This window comes from Onthophagus taurus, chromosome 11 (assembly GCF_036711975.1).
Source record: "Onthophagus taurus isolate NC chromosome 11, IU_Otau_3.0, whole genome shotgun sequence".
NCBI classification, from domain to species: Eukaryota; Metazoa; Arthropoda; class Insecta; order Coleoptera; family Scarabaeidae; genus Onthophagus; species Onthophagus taurus.
Genome location: NC_091976.1, coordinates 29,269,679 through 29,291,240, shown reverse-complemented (window position 1 = coordinate 29,291,240; position 21,562 = coordinate 29,269,679). Strand labels below are relative to the sequence as shown.

Here is a 21,562-nt window from a genome sequence, read left to right as displayed (position 1 = left end):
GGATTTTTTACAAATTTTTGAAATTTAATCGGCGAAAATTGCAAAATTCGAAAAAATAGTCGATCATTTCAAAAATGTATTTCTCAAAAACTAAAAGCGATTTTTTAAAACGGCTTGTTGCATTAAAAAGAGGATACTTTCATTAATAATTGGTGATATTTCCACAAGGATCCTTCACAAAATTAATTTTATAGCGAATTTTAAAAATTATCGATGAAAATTGCAACATCGAAAATTTTATCAAAACGTCAAATACTGATATCTCAAAAATTAAAGGTTATTTCTCAAAACGGGTTGGTTCATTGGAAAGAGGACACTTTCATTAACACTTTGGGAATTTTTCACATTCATATTCCAAGAAGTGGATTTTTTACAAATTTTTAAAACTTAATCGGCGAAAATTGCAAAATTCGAAAAAATAGTCGATCATTTCAAAAATGTATTTCTCAAAAACTAAAAGGGATTTTTTAAAACGGCTTGTTGCATTGAAAAGAGGATACTTTAATTAATAATTGGTGATATTTCTACAAGGATCCTTCAAGAAATCAATTTTATAGCGAATTTTGAAAATTATCGATGAAAATTGCAACATCGAAAATTTTATCAAAACTTCAAATATTGATTTCTCAAAAATTAAAGGTTATTTTTCAAAACGGGTTGGTTCATTGGAAAGAGGACACTTTTATTAACACTTTGGGAATTTTTCATATTCATATTCCAAGAAGTGGATTTTATACACATTTTTAAAACTTAATCGGCGAAAATTGCAAAATTCGAAAAAATAGTCGATCATTTCAAAAATGTATTTCTCAAAAACTAAAAGGGATTTTTTAAAACGGCTTGTTGCATTGAAAAGAGGATACTTTAATTAATAATTGGTGATATTTCTACAAGGATCCTTCAAGAAATCAATTTTATAGCGAATTTTGAAAATTATCGATGAAAATTGCAACATCGAAAATTTTATCAAAACTTCAAATATTGATTTCTCAAAAATTAAAGGTTATTTTTCAAAACGGGTTGGTTCATTGGAAAGAGGACACTTTTATTAACACTTTGGGAATTTTTCATATTCATATTCCAAGAAGTGGATTTTATACACATTTTTAAAACTTAATCGGCGAAAATTGCAAAATTCGAAAAAATAGTCGATCATTTCAAAAATGTATTTCTCAAAAACTAAAAGGGATTTTTTAAAACGGCTTGTTGCATTGAAAAGAGGATACTTTAATTAATAATTGGTGATATTTCTACAAGGATCCTTCAAGAAATCAATTTTATAGCGAATTTTGAAAATTATCGATGAAAATTGCAACATCGAAAATTTTATCAAAACTTCAAATATTGATTTCTCAAAAATTAAAGGTTATTTTTCAAAACGGCTTGGTTCATTGGAAAGAGGACACTTTTATTAACACTTTGGGAATTTTTCATATTCATATTCCAAGAAGTGGATTTTATACACATTTTTAAAACTTAATCGGCGAAAATTGCAAAATTCGAAAAAATAGTCGATCATTTCAAAAATGTATTTCTCAAAAACTAAAAGCGATTTTTTAAAACGGCTTGTTGCATTAAAAAGAGGATACTTTAATTAATAATTGGTGATATTTCCACAAGGATCCTTCAAAAAATTAATTTTATAGCGAATTTTGAAAATTATCGATGAAAATTGCAACATCGAAAATTTTATCAAAACTTCAAATATTGATTTCTCAAAAATTAAAGGCTATTTTTCAAAATGGGTTGGTTCATTGGAAAGAGGACACTTTTATTAACACTTTGGGAATTTTTCATATTCATATTCCAAGAAGTGGATTTTTTACAAATTTTTAAAACTTAATCGGCGATAATTGCAAAATTCGAAAAAATAGTCGATCATTTCAAAAATGTATTTCTCAAAAACTAAAAGCGATTTTTTAAAACGGCTTGTTGCATTAAAAAGAGGATACTTTAATTAATAATTGGTGATATTTCCACAAAAATCTTTCAAGAAATTAATTTTATAGCGAATTTTAAAAATTATCGATGAAAATTGCAACATCGAAAATTTTATCAAAACTTCAAATATTGATTTCTCAAAAATTAAAGGTTATTTTTTAAAACGTGTTGGTTCGTTGAAAAGAGGACACTTTTATTAACACTTTGGGAATTTTTCATATTCATATTCCAAGAAGTGGATTTTTTACAAATTTTTAAACTTAATCGGCGAAAATTGTAAAATTCGAAAAAATAGTCGATTTCAAAAATGTATTTCTCAAAAACTAAAAGCGATTTTTTAAAACGGCTTGTTGCATTAAAAAGAGGATACTTAAATTAATAATTGGTGATATTTCCACAAGGATCCTTCAAAAAATTAATTTTATAGCGAATTTTGAAAATTATCTAATTATCTTATGATCTGCAGTGTCCAACACCTAAAAGAGATACTAATTCCTGAGTTGGGGAGTACTAAGTAATAGATTTTTAATATCACCACTAGTAGAAACAAAATTGAATGTACAGAAGCAAAAGAGCATAGAGTAAAGCAAATTATCATACTTAAATACAAAACAACAGATGTAAATGTAACACCATAGATATGTGCTGCTATTGAAGGTTTAATGTTTTATCGAACCAGTTACAGATGGATTAGAAAAGCGGAATAAAAAAATGAGTAGTGAATGTGTTAGATTAATCTTAACGGGGGGAATTGTAGGAGAATTCTAATTGCAAATTAGCCAAAAGAGAGCGAGAACGTACGCCTTTCCCAGGTTTATGATTCCGTCAACGACTTTACGTTTACGTGAGTAAATGAATTTAATAAGTCGAGAGGGACAATTATTTTTGAGGACCGGAGCGAGGGTGAAATTTATATTAAACCAGGATTCGTCTGACTCCTACCAGGCGTTTCTTTTGCTCTCTACCTTATTCTTGGCACCACAAAGATTTATCGTTTAATAAGTGTTTTAATAAATTAGTACTCGTTAGGTTCCCGAACAGAAAGGAACTTTTAAGGATTCAGAAGGTTAATTAGTCATTACTTAATTTTAATTTAAATTGGAATTAAGTATATTTATAAATAAGTAAAGATACATCTCGGATGACTCAAGTTTAGTTGAACCATTTTTTGTCGTGTCAATTTAGAGTTAATCATTGTCAGGGGTCTTTATCTTTCCGGTTCAATAAGCCGTTAGTTCTGGTACTTCGGTACTAATCAATAACTGAGTTTTTCCGCCCCCACAAATCCGGGGGCAGAACCCACCGGCTTTTTAATGATTCAAAGGTATAATCTGCCACCCCAACCGCAAAGCCACCGCCTCTCCGAATTAAAACTTAATAAACTCGGTCGATGTTTGTACGTGTTTGCGCTCGTTACAACTGTTCTTATTCCTTCTTGTAAGAAAACCCCACGGTGCGCTCCACAATGAAAATTTATTGGTGATTAATTTTCATAGTTCCAATTGTTGCTTGTCTAGTAACAAGATTATTGGAGGAAACGTTTTCGTATACAATTTTAGATGCTTAAGATTCCTACGCCGAGCGCAAAGTATTCTATTTCTTCGCTTGGCGCGTTATTGCGCTTGGGATTCGCGTTGTTATTAAATTTCAAGTCGACAATGTGCACGTCCCACGGCTGATGTTGCATCTTATTGCCGTCGAGAATTTGTATTGCGGGTCGGGTTTTGTGTCTCGATTTATTCAAAGGGACGGGCAATATGTACGGAGGGGCATTAAGCGAGTCCAGTAATTAGCCCGTTCAAACAAAACGCCTCTAATCTCCCGCTTCAGCTTGCAAATCCCGCGGTGCTAGATACACGCCCTGTATATCGCGGGATGGGTTTATGTAACGATATAATCGGATTTGTCCGGCTTATAATTTAAGCCGCTCGTTGCCTTTGAGCTCCTTCTTCTTAGCAAAAACGCTAGAGTGACATCCTGGTTTCCAGTAAAGTGGTATTTCCTCTCAGTCCGTCACTTTACTTCAAAACAATCTGAATTAGTTCTAGGGTGTATCAGGTTCCTCGTGATATCGTTACTTAAATTACAACGAAAACACAAAGACACAAAGGGATTGTGTTTGTTTCGTGAGTTGGAACGTATTACTTTACATCGTGTTAAAAAGATTATTATTTATAAAATAAAATGTTATTCGAAAGTTTCTTGTGGAAAATATTTTTTAGAATAAAATTTGGTACATCTTTTGTTCTAAAAGATTTTCTGTAATGTGTCCGAATTCCTGATTCTACCATTAGCAACTAGTAAATTCATCTAAATTTAATATTTTCGTATTTTACTCGATATCTATGCATCTGACAGCATACGTGAAAGAAAAGAATATTGTTTAGAATAAAATTTGCTATATCTTTTGTTCTAAAAGTTTTTCTGTAATATGTCCGAATTCCTAATTCTACCATTAGCAACAACTAGTAAATTCATCTAAATTTAATATTTTCGTATTTTACTCGATATTTATAAATCTGAGAGCATAAGAGAAAGAGAAGAATATTGTTTAGATTAAAATTTGCCACAACTTTTGTTCTAAAAGTTTTTCTGTAATATGTCCGAATCCATAAATCTACCATTAGTAACTAGTAAATTCATCTAAATTTAATATTTTCGTATTTTACTCGATATCTATGCATCTGACAGCATAAGTGAAAGAGAAGAATGTTGTTTAGAATAAAATTTGCTACATTTTTTGTTGTAAAAGATTTTCTGTAATATGTCCAAATTCCTAATTTTACCATTAGCAACTAGTAAATTTATCCAATTCCAATATTTTCGTCTTTTTCTCAATATCCATAAATCTGAGAGCATAAGTGAAAGAGAAGGATATTGTTTAGAATAAAATTTACTACAACTTTCGTTCTAAAAGTTTTTCTGTAATATGTCCGAATCCATAAATCTACCATTAGTAACTAGTAAATTCATCTAAATTTAATATTTTCGTATTTTACTCGATATCTATAAATCTGAGAGCATAAGAGAAAGAGAAGAATATTGTTTAGAATAAAATTTGCTTCAACTTTTATTCTAAAAGTTTTTCTGTAATGTGTCCGAATCCCTGATTCTACCATTAGCAACTAGCAAATTCATCTAAATTTAATATTTTCGTGTTTTACTCGATATCTATAAATCTGAGAGCATAAGAGAAAGAGAAGAATATTGTTTAGAATAAAATTTGCTACAACTTTTGTTCTAAAAGTTTTTCTGTAATATGTCCGAATCCCTAAATCTACCATTAGCAGCTAGTAAAGTCATCTAAATTTAATATTTTCGTATTTTACTCGATATCTATGCATCTGACAGCATAAGTGAAAGTGAAGAATGTTGTTTAGAATAAAATTTGCTACATTTTTTGTTCTAAAAGTTTTTCTGTAATATGTCCGAATTCCTAATTCTACCATAAGCAACTAGTAAATTTATCCAATTCCAATATTTTCGTCTTTTTCTCGATATCTATAAATCTGAGAGCACAAGTGAAAGAGAAGGATATTGTTTAGAATAAAATTTACTACAACTTTCATTCTAAAAGTTTTTCTGTAATATGTCCAAATCCATAAATCTACCATTAGTAACTAGTAAATTCATCTAAATTTAATATTTTCGTATTTTACTCGATATCTATGCATCTGACAGCATAAGTGAAAGAGAAGAATGTTGTTTAGAATAAAATTTGCTACATTTTTTGTTGTAAAAGATTTTCTGTAATATGTCCAAATTCCTAATTTTACCATTAGCAACTAGTAAATTTATCCAATTCCAATATTTTCGTCTTTTTCTCGATATCCATAAATCTGAGAGCAAAAGTGAAAGAGAAGGATATTGTTTAGAATAAAATTTACTACAACTTTCGTTCTAAATGTTTTTCTGTAATATGTCCAAATCCATAAATCTACCATTAGTAACTAGTAAATTCATCTAAATTTAATATTTTCGTATTTTACTCGATATCTATGAATCTGAGAGCATAAGTGAAAGAGAAGAATGTTGTTTAGAATCAAATTTGCTACATTTTTTGTTGTAGAAGTTTTTCTGTAATATGTCCGAATTCCTAATTTTACCATTAGCAACTAGTAAATTTATCCAATTCTAATATTTTCGTCTTTTTCTCGATATCTATAAATCTGAGAGCATAAGTGAAAGAGAAGAATGTTGTTTAGAATCAAATTTGCTACATTTTTTGTTGTAAAAGTTTTTCTGTAATATGTCCGAATTCCTAATTCTACCATTAGCAACTAGTAAATTTATATAATTTTAATATTTACGTCTTTTTCTCGATATCTATGAATCTGAGAGTATAAAAGAAAGAGGAGAATGTTGTTTAGAATAAAATTTGCTACATCTTTTGTTCTAAAAGTTTTTCTGCAATATGTCTGAATCCCTGATTCTACCATTAGCAATTAGTAAATTCATCTAAATTTAATATTTTCGTATTTTACTCGATATCTATGCATCTGACAGCATAAGTGAAAGAGAAGAATGTTGTTTAGAATAAAATTTGCTACATTTTTTGTTGTAAAAGATTTTCTGTAATATGTCCAAATTCCTAATTTTACCATTAGCAACTAGTAAATTTATCCAATTCCAATATTTTCGTCTTTTTCTCAATATCCATAAATCTGAGAGCATAAGTGAAAGAGAAGGATATTGTTTAGAATAAAATTTACTACAACTTTCGTTCTAAAAGTTTTTCTGTAATATGTCCGAATCCATAAATCTACCATTAGTAACTAGTAAATTCATCTAAATTTAATATTTTCGTATTTTACTCGATATCTATAAATCTGAGAGCATAAGAGAAAGAGAAGAATATTGTTTAGAATAAAATTTGCTACAACTTTTATTCTAAAAGTTTTTCTGTAATGTGTCCGAATCCCTGATTCTACCATTAGCAACTAGTAAATTCATCTAAATTTAATATTTTCGTATTTTACTCGATATCTATAAATCTGAGAGCATAAGTGAAAGAGAAGGATATTGTTTAGAATAAAATTTACTACAACTTTTGTTCTAAAAGTTTTTCTGTAATATGTCCGAATCCCTAAATCTACCATTAGCAGCTAGTAAAGTCATCTAAATTTAATATTTTCGTATTTTACTCGATATCTATAAATCTGAGAGCATAAGAGAAAGAGAAGAATATTGTTTAGAATAAAATTTGCTAAATTTTTTGTTCTAAAAGTTTTTCTGTAATATGTCCGAATTCCTAATTCTACCATTAGCAACTAGTAAATTTATCCAATTTTAATATTTTCGTCTTTTTCTCGATATCTATGAATCTGAGAGTATAAGAGAAAGAGAAGAGTGTTGTTTAGAATAAAATTTACTACAACTTTCGTTCTAAAAGCTTTTCTATAATATGGCCGAATCCCTAAATCTACCACTAGCAACTAGTAAGTTCATCTAAATTTAATATTTTCGTATTTTACTCGACATCTATGCATCTGACTGAACTTTTGTTCTAAAAGTTTTTCTGTAATATGTCTGAATCTCTGATTCTACCATTAGCAATTAGTAAATTCATCTAAATTTAATATTTTCGTATTTTACTCGATATCTATAAATCTGAGATCATAAGTGAAAGAGAAGAATATTGTTTAGAATAAAATTTACTACAACTTTCGTTCTAAAAGTTTTTCTGTAATATGTCCGAATCCATAAATCTACCATTAGTAACTAGTAAATTCATCTAAATTTAATATTTTCGTATTTTACTCGATATCTATGTATCTGACAGCATAAGTGAAAGAGAAGAATGTTATTTAGAATAAAATTTGCTACATTTTTTGTTCTAAAAGATTTTCTGTAATATGTCCGAATTCCTAATTCTACCATTAGCAACTAGTAAATTTATCCAATTCTAATATTTTTGTCTTTTTCTCGATATCTATAAATCTGAGAGCATAAGTGAAAGAGAAGAATGTTGTTTAGAATCAAATTTGCTACATTTTTTGTTCTAAAAGTTTTACTGTAATATGCCCGAATTCCTAATTCTACCATTAGCAACTAGTAAATTTATATAATTTTAATATTTACGTCTTTTTCTCGATATCTATGAATCTGAGAGCATAAAAGAAAGAGAAGAATGTTGTTTAGAATAATATTTGCTACAACTTTTGTTCTAAAAGTTTTTCTGTAATATGTCTGAATCCCTGATTGTACCATTAGCAACTAGTAAATTCATCTAATTTTAATATTTCCGTATTTTTCTCGATTTCTATGCATCTGAGAGCATAAGTGAAAGAGAAGAATATTGTTTAGAGTAAAATTTGCTACATTTTTTGTTCGAAAAATTTTGCTCTAATATGTCTGAATCCCAAGTTCTACCATTAGCAACTAGCAAATTCACCTAAATTTAATATTTTCGTGTTTTTCTAGATATCTATGCATCTGAGAGCATAAGTGAAAGAGAAGAATATTGTTTAGAATAAAATTTGTTACAACTTTTGTTCTAAAAGTTTTTCTGTAATATGTCGGAATCCCTAGTTCTACCATTAGCAACTAGTAAATTTATCTAATTTTAATATTTTCGTATTTTTCTCGATATCTATGAATCTGAGAGCATATGTGAAACTGTAATATGTCTGAATCCCAAGTTCTACCATTAGCAACTAGTAAATTCACCTAAATTTGATATTTTCGTATTTTTCTAGATATTGTAATAAAATCCGTTTTCGAAGAAACCAAAAAAAGACTAATTAAATTTAAGAAATTTAGTATTATGGATTAGGCTAAGTAGTTACGTTTTGATATGATTTTCGTTTAGATTTAAGAAAAATTAGGGCGATGTGGAAGAAAAAGGTAATTCATTGAAGTCCATGACCTTCAAATTTGACCTTGTCATTTACATATTTGACAGGTATTGATTTTGGCGGCTTTTCAGACGATTTTAGATTCTAAAAACATGCGAGATCGATAGATTGTATCGATTTAACCCATAGGCCGCAATTTCATCCATTTCGGTATCATTTTTTATGTTTAAATTCCAACTTTTCATTTCCAAATTTCAACATCAAATTACGACTTTCTCGAAGGAAATTGACACCCGAAAGCGCGTTTATCTAAAAAAAGCGGAAAATTAGCAACAAAATTACAAAATCTTAATCAAATTTAAAGTTTATTAATAATTTCGAATTTTTTCAAAATTGATAGTTATTTTGTTTAAAAAAATCAATTATTTTGGCTAACCTGTGTAATTTATAATTCCCGCCACCTAATCAACCAATCAGAGAGCCCAGATTCTAACTGAGATGATCAAATTTGGATATCCAAGATGGCTTTGTCCAAAAAGGGTATATAAGGCCGCGCAAATTGACAGCGAGGAGAGTTCAATTTTGGCTAGAGCCAAGCGTTGTTGAATCTACGTAAAATTAACCTTAAATTTTCTAACCTAATTTTTTTTGACAACTCAATTTTGTTTGACAAGTAAAAGTAAAGAAGTGTTTCTCAATTATCTTCGAAGAAATCTAAATCATACCTGAGTTCGAGTCCAATTTTCCATCCTGTTCCCGAAGGATCCGAGATTCCTAAACTTCTAATACCGAAGAATACCCATCCTTCAAGATCAAGGTCAGCCAGCCATTTTTAACTGACATGTCACACCTTCGGAAAGAAACAAGATAAGTAAACATATTTCCTTTTATCGGTAATCAAACTTGAACTTAATCGTATACCTGTTCCTCGTTTAAACCATTCCGTTTCTTCAGAACTCTTTAATTTTTATAACCATCGCGATTAAAAATAAAACTTAAAAGACACTCATAAAATTAACGCGTATAAGCTTTGTCTACGACAACACTCTTCTAAACGAGTTACCTCTTTCTTGCACAGACGTATTTATTTAGGTTAGTTTTTATGTTTAGTTCGAAAATTTAAAAATTTTGTTAATAGATGTCTCCATGAACTTGCAACTTATTTTTATTCCCTGAGATTCATGTTCTTTTTGATTTAAATGGGTCCCACATTATAGTCCCCATATTTATTATGGGGGACTATAATGTTTGTATAAATGAAAAATCTAACGTGAGTGATAGATTAATGGCAGTAATGGCTGAATATGGGTTACGACCCGTATTCGACAAACCATCCAGAGTAGGAGGAAAAAGATGCGTTGATAACATCTTTGCACATAAATTCGTGGAAATATATTACATTTATATATATACATATATACATTTGGAGCAATTGTTGGTATTTTCACAAAAATAATCCAGTTCAGAAAAATAAACGAAAAAACCATTTGCAACTTTAAACATTTATTAAAACAATGGGACTGCGGTGCTTTAAATAATAAAAACTTAGATGCTCAGGCAAGCTACACATTTTTTCACACCACATTTAAGAATTGCTACAATGAAGCTTTTCCAAAGGTGAGTGTGAGAAAATCTACTAATACCATAAAGATAAAATGGGAAACTGATAAGTTAGATCAGTACAAAAATTATTTGGATGCCTTGTACACAGTAATTGATGTGACGAACGATGAAAGACACAAAAAGTTATACAAACACCTGAAAGAAGAATATAGAAAGCATGTTGATCAAGCAAAGAGAAGTGCTATAAGTAAATATGTTTATAACTCAGATAATAAAAGAACGGCGGCCTGGGAAATAACAAAGAAGGAAACGAGAAAAATACAATGTAAGAATGAGGAAGACTGCCAAATAGATGCTGATGATATCAACAACTTTTTATCTAGCATATCAACCGTGATTACAAACAGCATTGGAAATCCAAGTATCGATCCAGCCTCTTTAATAAAAAAGAAAATAAATAATAATATCGATCATATCATACAAGTCAAAGATCAAGACATTATAAAAATAATAAGATGTTTGAAAACAACAAATACAAAAGATATATATGGAATGTCAGTAAGGCTACTCAAAGAAATAAACGAATTAATAATAAATCAACTAACGGTGGTTATAAATAAATGCCTGGTTGAAGGAATTTTTCCAGAAGAACTATTTACTGACTGTAGTAAATATCGGCCAATTTCTATCTTGCCAACTATGTCAAAAATTATTGAATCGATTATAAAGCGGAAGATTATGACGCATTTAACCGAGAAAAATATTCTAACAAAATATCAATATGGGTACCAACCTCAAAAATCGACAACTACAGCTGTTCTAAGTGTTCTACAATTGATTCTTGACGGTTTTGATGAACAAAGGTTTACACAAATTGCTTTCTGCGACTTGACCAAGGCGTTTGATCTGGTGGATCATAAAATTTTGATAGAAAAAATAAGTGCGTATGGAATGAGAGGAGGTAAAAAAAGATTACTCAGTTCCTACCTTGATCAGAGATACCAACAAGTTCATTGGAAGGGAAAAATATCAAAATGGAATTGTGTCAAGGATGGTGTACCCCAGGGATCTGTATTGGGGCCAATATTGTTTCTGTTATACATTAATGATTTGCTTGGCTAGTCTCGTCTAGTTTTAGTTCAATGAAAACTATACAACAATATAACGCTAAATAACAACTAAAGCTAGAATTAGAAAGTTTCGGGTTTAGACGCACGAAACTTTAAGAAAAAGTCTGGAATTGCATTGATAAAATTCTGGACTGCAAGAAAAAGTTTTTAATGATACTCCAAACTTTAGAACGAGTCAGAAACTACTCTAAACGAAATCCAAATTAGCAGAGCATGTTGCAGTTGCATTGGTCAATATCCAGAATGCAAAAGCAAGTCCAAAATGAACATGAACACTGGAATCTTGATGGGGTAAATGAGGTGTGTAGATAGATAAAGGTACAGGGAAGCTAAACACTACTACAAACTTTTGAATGAAAAGTTTATCAATCTTTCTGCCACATTGAAAAAGGAGTACCATATTCCTTTTTCAATGTGGCAGAAATTTAATCAATGTTTATGTTGAAAATGACTTTCGAAGAGTCAATGTTAGGATTTAGAATATGTTCACAGATAAAGAGAGAATTTTATGTGAAATCATATTTGCCCGATTTAAATGAAAAATTCATAAATAATATTTATCCGATTTATAGTTTACACAAAAAAAAACGTTATGCAATTTTGCTGTGTACTGTTATCACCTTCTCGCAATAAATACTCACAACGCACGTTTTCAATATGTAAACATGCGTTACCACGATTTTGCTCTATCTGACGTATAACCCGAATTGTTTAAAGTACTAAATTTACTTAACGAATTAAAATTATGTCAGGACTGGTGGGGTTTAGGATTATAATTAAGGCGGCGACGTAAACAATTTAAGTAAAATATACTTAACCCACTTTAACAATTAAATTACAACAAAACGTATCATCTGTTTGTATACAACGCAATCCAATGAAATAATTTAAGTAAAGTCTATTTTCTTGTGTTTTAATCGCTCTCCATTTAATTTGAAATGATGTAATGAGAAGAGAGGAAACGGCGGAAGCTTTGACGCGACGACGATTTAAAGGATAAGCGAGGACAATTCCAGATAAGCTTCACGCGCACCTGAGTGAATTAAAGTGCGCGATTTGCTCCGAGGAAATCCAAACTCGTACCCAGATTAGATCTCTCTCGGTAAATCGCCGGTAACGAAGAGCAGCCAAGCAGAGAAAACGCAGAGCAGCCGTTCGGCAATTAAAACAACAAACGTACTCCTAAATTTAGTGTCTTCGTGGTGTGCAGGTGATGCGGTAGTAAACTTTTGGGTTCCATTAAAAACTCGTCTCTCGGTTAAAAGACTTTCACGGTTAAGTGGTCGATCGGTGCACTTCCGGCGAATATTAAACTCGCGATCGAATGGGATGGGTGGAAAAGCCGTAAATTGGCGACTTTCCTGTTTGCCTAACGCATACAATCACCCTTTTTCCCGCTTTTCGAGGGATACCCAAAGAAAATTCACTGCCTTGATTTGATTTATCCGCGACTTGGCGCGATCCCGAACTAATTTACTTTCCATTTTCTCCGCGCTCGGGGACCCCATTACAATATAGCTTTTCGATTCTTCGCGTCGGAGCCGCACCTCATTAAAGCGTCGTGGAACTCGAGCCCTCGGGCACAAGAAATTGGCCTTTCACAACTTTGGCAGTTCCTTCGTTCTCACCTCATTTTAAAATTGCTTTTTACCTGTAACACATTTAACCAAAATTATTTCATATCATTAATTGGATTAAATTCTTAAGCTTCGATTCGATTCAATACGAAATTGCAGTTTTGAAATTAAAAATGGCATTTAGTAAAGGGCGGAGGTCATCATAACGGAAATGAGAAAAAGGAAGTTGTAAAATTGCCCGGAGCGACATTCGAGCCGCGTTTCCAATTTTAAAGCCATTCATTGGCAACTGGACATCGATGAAATGGAGTTTCAGGATATCTCTCGGAATCGCTGCGATCTTAACAAAAAATATTACATCGTGAAAGCTTAAATCTTAAAAAAGAAAATAAAAGAAGAATAACACAAAAAAGGAAATAAAGAAAGGGCTGTGTGGTGGTTGTACGAAACAAAATGGGTAATTTTCTAAGAATACAAAGCGAGAAACCGAGAGATTAAGAAATTAAAATGGGATGTGGGTACATGGAGACGGCGTGTTTAGAAAGCAAAACGACTCCTTCCTCCCTATTTGGTGAATCAATGGGGGCTGCTGCGCAAGCCGTAAGGACAATCTGTCGTTTAATATGCAAATGGTCTGCGAAAGCTTTTTTAAATCCGAAAAATCCTCCGGAGGTACCTAAGCCGCATTCGTAATGAGAATTGGAGGTATCTCGCTAAAGGATCGCGTTCTTGAAAATCGCTTTTACCTATTCCTCAAGGGTTACTTTAACCATAACGTTTTCCTTGGTCAACAGATTATTAGAATCTCGTGAAAAGAAATTTCAATAAAAAAACCGTTTTATTTAATTATTAAAATCATTTTAATAGGAGGTAACATCAAAAATAAATAACTTTGAATTAAACCTTGTGTATTATTCATAAACTCGACATGCGAAATTCATAAACCCTCAAATTATTCTAACTACACTAAGACATCGGATATAACGGTCAAAACATTTTAACCAGATTTAGGTCCACTTTTACCATCCTCCTGATAAACTATTTAAGGGATAATTACCATGGTTACAGCGTCTTAAAGCGCTCTCATTGGCTAAATAAAATTTATCTATCGGATAAATTCTACTGCAAGACGGCTAAACCCGAATGATTCTACTTCTAAATCTTGTGTTAATTCTAGTGATAGTGTAAAACTAGAACTAACACTAAACCTAGAACTAGAAACATTCGGATTTAGCCGCACGTCTCTCAAGACGACTAAACCCGAATGATTCTACTTCTAGGTCTTGTGTTAGTTCTAGTGATAGTGTAAAACTAGAACTAACACTAGATCTAGAACTAGAAACATTCGGATTTAACCACACGTCTCTCAAGACGGCTAAACCCGAATGATTCTAGTTCTAGGTCTTGTGTTAGTTCTAGTGATAGTGCTACTGTAAAAATAGAACTAACACTAGACCTAGAACTACAAACATTCGGATTTAGCCTCACGTCACTCAAGACGGCTAAACCCGAATGATTCTAGTTCTAGGTCTTGTGTTAGTTTTAGTGATAGTGTAAAACTAGAACTAACACTAGACTTAGAACTAGAAACATTCGGATTTAGCCGCACGTCTCTCAAGACGGCTAAACCCGAATGATTCCAGTTGTAGGTCTTGTACTAGTTCTAGTGATAGTGTAAAACTAGAACTAACACTAGACTTAGAACTAGAAACATTCGGGTTTAGCCGCACGTCTCTCAAGACGGCTAAACCCGAATGATTCTAGTTGTAGGTCTTGTACTAGTTCTAGTGATAGTGTAAAACTAGAACTAACACTAGACTTAGAACTAGAAACATTCGGATTTAGCCGCACGTCTCTCAAGACGGCTAAACCCGAATGATTCCAGTTGTAGGTCTTGTACTAGTTCTAGTGATAGTGTAAAACTAGAACTAACACTAGACTTAGAACTAGAAACATTCGGGTTTAGCCGCACGTCTCTCAAGACGGCTAAACCCGAATGATTCTAGTTGTAGGTCTTGTACTAGTTCTAGTGATAGTGTAAAACTAGAACTAACACTAGACTTAGAACTAGAAACATTCGGATTTAGCAGCACGTCTCTCAAGACGGCTAAACCCGAATGATTCCAGTTGTAGGTCTTGTGTTAGTTCTAGTGATAGTGCAAAATTAGAACTAACACTAGACCTAGAACTAGAAACATTCGGATTTAGCCGCACGTCTCTCAAGACGGCTAAACCCGAATGATTCTAGTTCTAGGTCTTGTGTTAGTTCTAGTGATAGTGCTACTGTAAAAATAGAACTAACACTAGACCTAGAACTAGAAACATTCGGGTTTAGCCGCACGTCTCTCAAGACGGCTAAACACGAATAATTCTAGTTCTAGGTCTTGTGTTAGTTTTAGTGATAGTGTAAAACTAGAACTAACACTAGACCTAGAACTAGAAACATTCGGATTTAACCGCACGTCTCTCAAGACGGCTAAACCCGAATGATTCTAGTTCTAGGTCTTGTGTTAGTTCTAGTGATAGTGCTACTGTAAAAATAGAACTAACACTAGACCTAGAACTAGAAACATTCGGGTTTAGCCGCACGTCTCTCAAGACGGCTAAACCCGAATGATTCTAGTTCTAGGTCTTGTGCTACTTCTAGTGATAGTGTAAAATTAGAACTAACACTAGACTGAGAACTAGAAAGTATCGGGTTTAGCTGTGCTTTTTCAGACGCACGTCTAAACTAGTCACTAGAATCATTTGGAACATGGCCAGTATAATTTTTGATATTTTCTTGAAGTTTTGGGCTTGCTCAGAATAATACTAAACTTTTCTTATTTATGATCATTTTGATTCCACAGATTTTTATCAAAACGGCGAGTTTTCTATATTCTTTCCAAATATTTTCTTGTATTTTAGCATCGGTCAGAATAATTTCTGACCGATGACTGTAGAGACTTTTTTATAATGTCTGTAGTCTTGATTGCGTAGTTTCTTATATTTTCATGAATTTGTTTTTGAAGATTTAGCTAAAGTTTGGACTTTAGGTAAAGAAAGTAATTCCAAACCTTTTCTTGCTATTTTTTCTAACCTTTACAGAATAGTTTCCAATATTTCTGCAAAATTTCGAGCTTGGCCAGAACAATTCTGAGTCCTGCTTACTTAATTTTACAATTTTCATCGCAATGTAGAATCTTGTTAATTTGAGTCATTTTCTTGTAGTTTGAAATACTGCCAGATTAATTCATGACGTTTGGTGAATTTTGGATTTTGTCGAAAATATGTCCAAAATCCCTTTCGACTCCAATCAGAGTAATTCCAAAGTTTTGCTTGCATTATGTCATCTATACAGCATAATTGTAGACATTTCGATAAATCCTGGAGTTTTGCCAGTGTATTTACAGACTTGTTCTTAGCGTAAAGAATCCTATAAGTGCAATTAAGCCTACTTAAAAGTGAAGCATACTTATATAGTTCTATTAACACTTTAAATTTATCCAAATAAAGATCAAGAGAAGATTGAAGTTTAGTTAACCTGTATGAATAAATAGGTTTATAACAAAAAAAGGTATTGTTACTGAAGCGTAGTTCTTGGAGGAATATGAACTTTGTGGGGTGTTATAGAATCGTGGAGCCATGAATTCCAAATCCATCTGGGTATAGCAACTCATACCAAAGTCACGATGAAGGCTCGTTTAATCCGATTACTTCAAAAGGCAATTTCCTGCGAGACAGCTCTGCAGCTGGATGGATTCGTACGGTTTAAGTCTGCGACGCGTCGACCTAAGTTTAATAACGATTGCAAACTAAGACTAAATTCGGATAGTTCTGCCACAATTACAAATTACTATTATTATTGTTACCTATTGAAATAAATTTTTGCTTTATCATAAACTTTGTGGCATCCAACTCAAACTCGCCACGTTAATAATAAAACTATCTCCTATGTGTTGTTAGTTAACATACAATCAAGTCCAATATGGTTACAAACTCAGCAACTACTACAATTCCAACGTATTGTACCCTTTCGAAAGTTTCGTTAAAGTTATGCACTCGGTCTAACCTCACTTGCATATATTAACTTAATACCAAACAAACTACATAACTGTAAAATCAAATTTATCCAAGAATCATTTTCTTTTTTTTTTCAAAAGAAAAATCTTAACAACACAGAAAGCTTCCTCTAAATCCTCGAATCATGATGGGGAGCCCGCATTCGTATAATGCGGTGCCCCACTTATTGTCATGGAAGTGTCCTCAAGTGAAAAACAAACAGAGAATATGACAGGAGGATAAACCCGGCTGTATTTGCGTTCCGGAGACGATATCTGCGAGTTCGTCCCGGTCGACCCCGCTATTAATACCGGCGCAAAATCGGGATAACGTAAATTAAACCTCTATCGCACCGTGGAGTGTAATAAACTTGTAAATGGATTTTATGTCGAAAATAGCGCCGAATATAATTAACCCGCCGCCCAATAGGGGGGCCAATGCTGGCGTCGCAACCACGATTTACTACGTCCGCGCGGACACCCGAAAAGGCATTTACATCGAACGCATCTGGTTTATTCAACATATTAACTTCATTGTTAGTACTCGTTTTCTGGTTTTTGTTTTTATTCAATTTTTAACTTTTATTGATAAATTTCTAAAACTACTTTGTTCTAGAAGAAAGTATTTGTTACTTCTTATTTATATGGATTTGTAGTATCTTTCCTACCTCATCTATCCCATGAAGATTCCACCGTTTAAGGGTTCATGGTCATTTTAGACTTGCTTTTGTATTCTTGATATTAACCAATGCAACTGCAACATTCTGTGCTAATTTGGATTTCGTTTAGACAATTTCTGACTTTTTCTAAAGTTTGGAGTATCATTACAGACTTTTTCTTGCAGTTCAGAATTTTGCCAATGTAATTCTACACCTTATCTTGAAATTCGGCACATGGCCAGTACAATTTTTGATATTTTCTTGAAGTTTTGGGCTTGATCAGAATAATTCTAAAGATTTCTTGTACCGGGTGTCCGCCGGGAAGGTATACTACTTTGTTTTGCCGCCATTTTGGTAAACATTAGTCTTGACAGTTCATATTTGGCAGTCGTGAAGTAGAGACGTGGCAAACTTATTATGGAAAAATATTCGGTAAACCAACGTGTTTTAATCGTTAAAACATTTTATCAAAATCAATCATCGATTACTGTGACGATGAGAAAGTTACGTGAAATTTTTGGGGGAAACAACGTGCCAACAAGACGCACTATTTATCGTGTAGTGAATGATTTCGAAGAAAGAGGAACTGTAGCTGATAGGCCCAAGCATGGACCACAACGTACTGCAAGATCGGCTGAAAACATTACTGCTGCTCAAGAAAGTGTTCAAAACAATCAATCAACCTCAATTCGATGCCGTGCTCAGGAGCTTGGTCTTCAAAGAACAACTTTGGCCACAATTTTGCACAAGGATTTGCATTTGTTTCCATTTAAGATTTAGTTGACACAAGAGCTTCTTCCAGAAGACCATTTACGCCGCCGTACATATGCCAATAGGATGTTACAGCTCGGCCATGACAACCCCGATTTTCATGAAAAAATCATAATGAGTGACGAGGCACATTTTCATTTGAATGGATATGTGAATAAACAGAATAGTCGGTTCTGGGCAATGGAAAACCCTCAAATTATTCATCAGTCACCTTTGCATCCATTAAAAGTGACAGTCTGGTGTGCAATTTGGTTAGGAGGAATCATTGTATCTTACTTCTTTAAAACTGAAAACGGCGTAACGGTAACTGTCAATGGGGAGCAATGAATATCGTGATATGATTGAAAACTTTTAAACGCCACAACTGCATGCTTTGGGCTTGATTAACATGTGGTATCAACAAGACGGTGCCACATCGCATACAGCCAGGATTACAATGGAATTACTGCGAGACCTCTTTCCACAACAAGATATTTCAAGAAATGGTGATGTTGATTGGCCTCCACGGTCGCCTGATTTGACTGCTCCGGACTTCTTTTTGTGGGGATATCTGAAAAGCAGCGTTTATGCAAACAAACCAGAAACGTTGGAGCAACTCAAACAAAATATTCGTGATGAAATTAATGAAATACCGCGTGAAATGTATGAGAATGTAATGAAAAAAAGTGCTCAAAAGGGCTCGCATTTGTGAGGCTAACAGAGGCGGACATTTATCTGATATTGTATTCCATACATAATTGCTGACATTAAATAAAACATTTATCAATATAAGATCCATTCTCTTTCAGTTAATCAAAAATTATAAACAAACAAAGTGGTATACCTTCCTGGCGGACAGCCTGTATAAGGTATCTGATCAGTCTCGGTCTTGTGCTAGTTCTAGTAATAGTGCTAGTGTAAAACTGAAACTAATACTAGACTTAGAACTAGAAACATTCGGATTTAACCGCACGTCTCTCAAGACGGCTAAGCCCGAATGATTCTAGTTGTAGGTCTTGTGTTAGTTCTAGTAATAGTGATAGTGTAAAACTAGAACTAACACTAGACCTAGAACTAGAAACATTCGGGTTTAGCCGTCTTGAGAGACGTGCGGTTAAACCCAATACTTTCTAGTTCTAGGTCTAGTGTTAGTTCTAGTTTTAGTTCAATAAAAATATGCAACATAGTGATCTTATGTTAACTAGCGCTACCTACCACTGTCACTACAACTAACATTAAACCTAGAACTAGAAACATTCAAACATGTTGTAAAGTAAGTAAGTAAGTAAGTAGGTGCACCCTGACTTCTATGGCCATATATTGTTGTGTATTGCATCTTAAATGAAATACACTGTATTTAAATTCGTTCTTTGTAACCGACAAACATTTAGAGATAGGTTTAAAATATTTTAACGAAATTCTTTTTGGCACACTAAATCTTCATTAAATTTGCTTTAAACTGCTTTTTATTACATCTTTATATCTCAATTAGTTCTTGAGGTATCATGCATTAAATTTGTTCTGTTACAATGTAAATAAAAATGAATAGTTGAAAACTAAGAAATTGTATGAACGTGACTTATGGAAAGTAAGCATCGATGTATTTCAATTCGTTCTTGAGATACGATTTTTTAATAATAAACACAACATCACAATGAAACATGCAGAGTTAAGTTGAAGAAATCATAACGACCAAGTTTATGGAAAATAAGAAATTATTTTCGGCACACTGAATTAAATTTGCTTTAAAATGTTTGTTATTTCATCGTTATATCTCTATTCGGTCTTAAGATACGATCTAGATTTTTGGTATTAAAGGGGGGGGTTGAAATAAATGTAATTTATAAGTACCACAATTTTTGTTAAAGTACCATAATTTTTTGACAACTGTACCATATTTATAACTTCTGAGGTTGGTAACGCTGCTTGCAGCCAGAATTTTGTCAATGCAATTATAGACATTTTTTTGAAATTCGGAACATGGCCAGTATAATTTTTGATATTTTCTTGAAGTTTTGAGCTTGATTGTCGGTCTTGTGTTAGTTCTAGTGATAGTGCTAGTGTTACTTCTAGTTTTAGTGCAATAGAAAAGTGTTATGTTGCATTAACACTAGAACCATTTGGAACATGGCCAGTATAATTTTTGATATTTTCTTGTAGTTTTGAGCTTGATCAGAATAATCCTAAACTTTTCTTGTTTATGATTCCACAGTTTTTTTATGAAAACTGGGAGTTGTTTATATTTTTCCAGATATTTTCTTGTATTTTCGAATTGGTCAGAATAATTTCTAACATTCTATAAAAATCTGAACCCTTACCAGATCTGGTCTGGTTTATTCAACATATTAACTTCATTGCTAATACTCGTTTTCTGCTTTTTCTTATTCATCTTTTAACTTTTATTGAAAAATTTCTAAAAGTCTACTTTGTTCCGCAAGAAGGTATTTTAGTTCGTAAAGATAGATAGTTGGAAAGTGCTTTCAACTTTGTTTTTACTTTTATTTTCGAATAAGAATTGATTTTCAGCAAGTTCTGTAAAACTAACCTGCCATTAGCAGGTAGTTGTTTTACATCTCGCCAGATACTGACGTGTGGCGGAAAGTCAAGAAAAAGTTTTAAGTGGAGAAGCTTTGCCGACACACCGTCTCGAAAAGAAGAGACGACGGCGCTTCTAGCTATTACCGCCGTTGTTTTCGTATATGGCAAGACTGACGGTGAGTACTGAATAAAACATAAGTCAGTGTGCGAGAGTTTCCTCTACTTCTCTTCGCATCAGACATCGTTTTTGCAGATGGAGATGTAAAACGCTTTGAAATATGGTCGAGGACACATTTGAATGCGTCTCTATAGAACGGTTTATTTAACAAAATTCGACGGCAGTTTGTCAAAGGATCGAATTGCCCCGGAAATCTCATCGATCGAAATATACTATGCTCAATAGGACAAAATCCCCTGCTTTGTCCGATGGGGCAAGCTTTAATTAATTTTCCGTTAAAGAGAGTGGTCCATTTATCTCTCGGTATATGTAAATAATTGCCGTACATTGTATGATCAGTACCTGCATGTGCAGTCACCATTTCAGGAAGACTGATTCGCGTAATCATT

General features: G+C 32.7%; 1 long non-coding RNA gene across 1 annotated transcript; it reads right to left on the bottom strand.

Annotated features, from left to right (window-relative positions):
• Window positions 1–8,958: 8,958 nt before the first annotated feature.
• On the bottom strand, window positions 8,959–9,883 carry LOC139432185 (uncharacterized). The gene is made up of 4 exons (XR_011642054.1): window positions 9,660–9,883; window positions 9,464–9,588; window positions 9,175–9,346; window positions 8,959–9,047 (listed from the first exon to the last, which is right to left on the bottom strand). It is a non-coding gene; the product is annotated as an uncharacterized lncRNA (long non-coding RNA).
• Window positions 9,884–21,562: the final 11,679 nt, after the last annotated feature.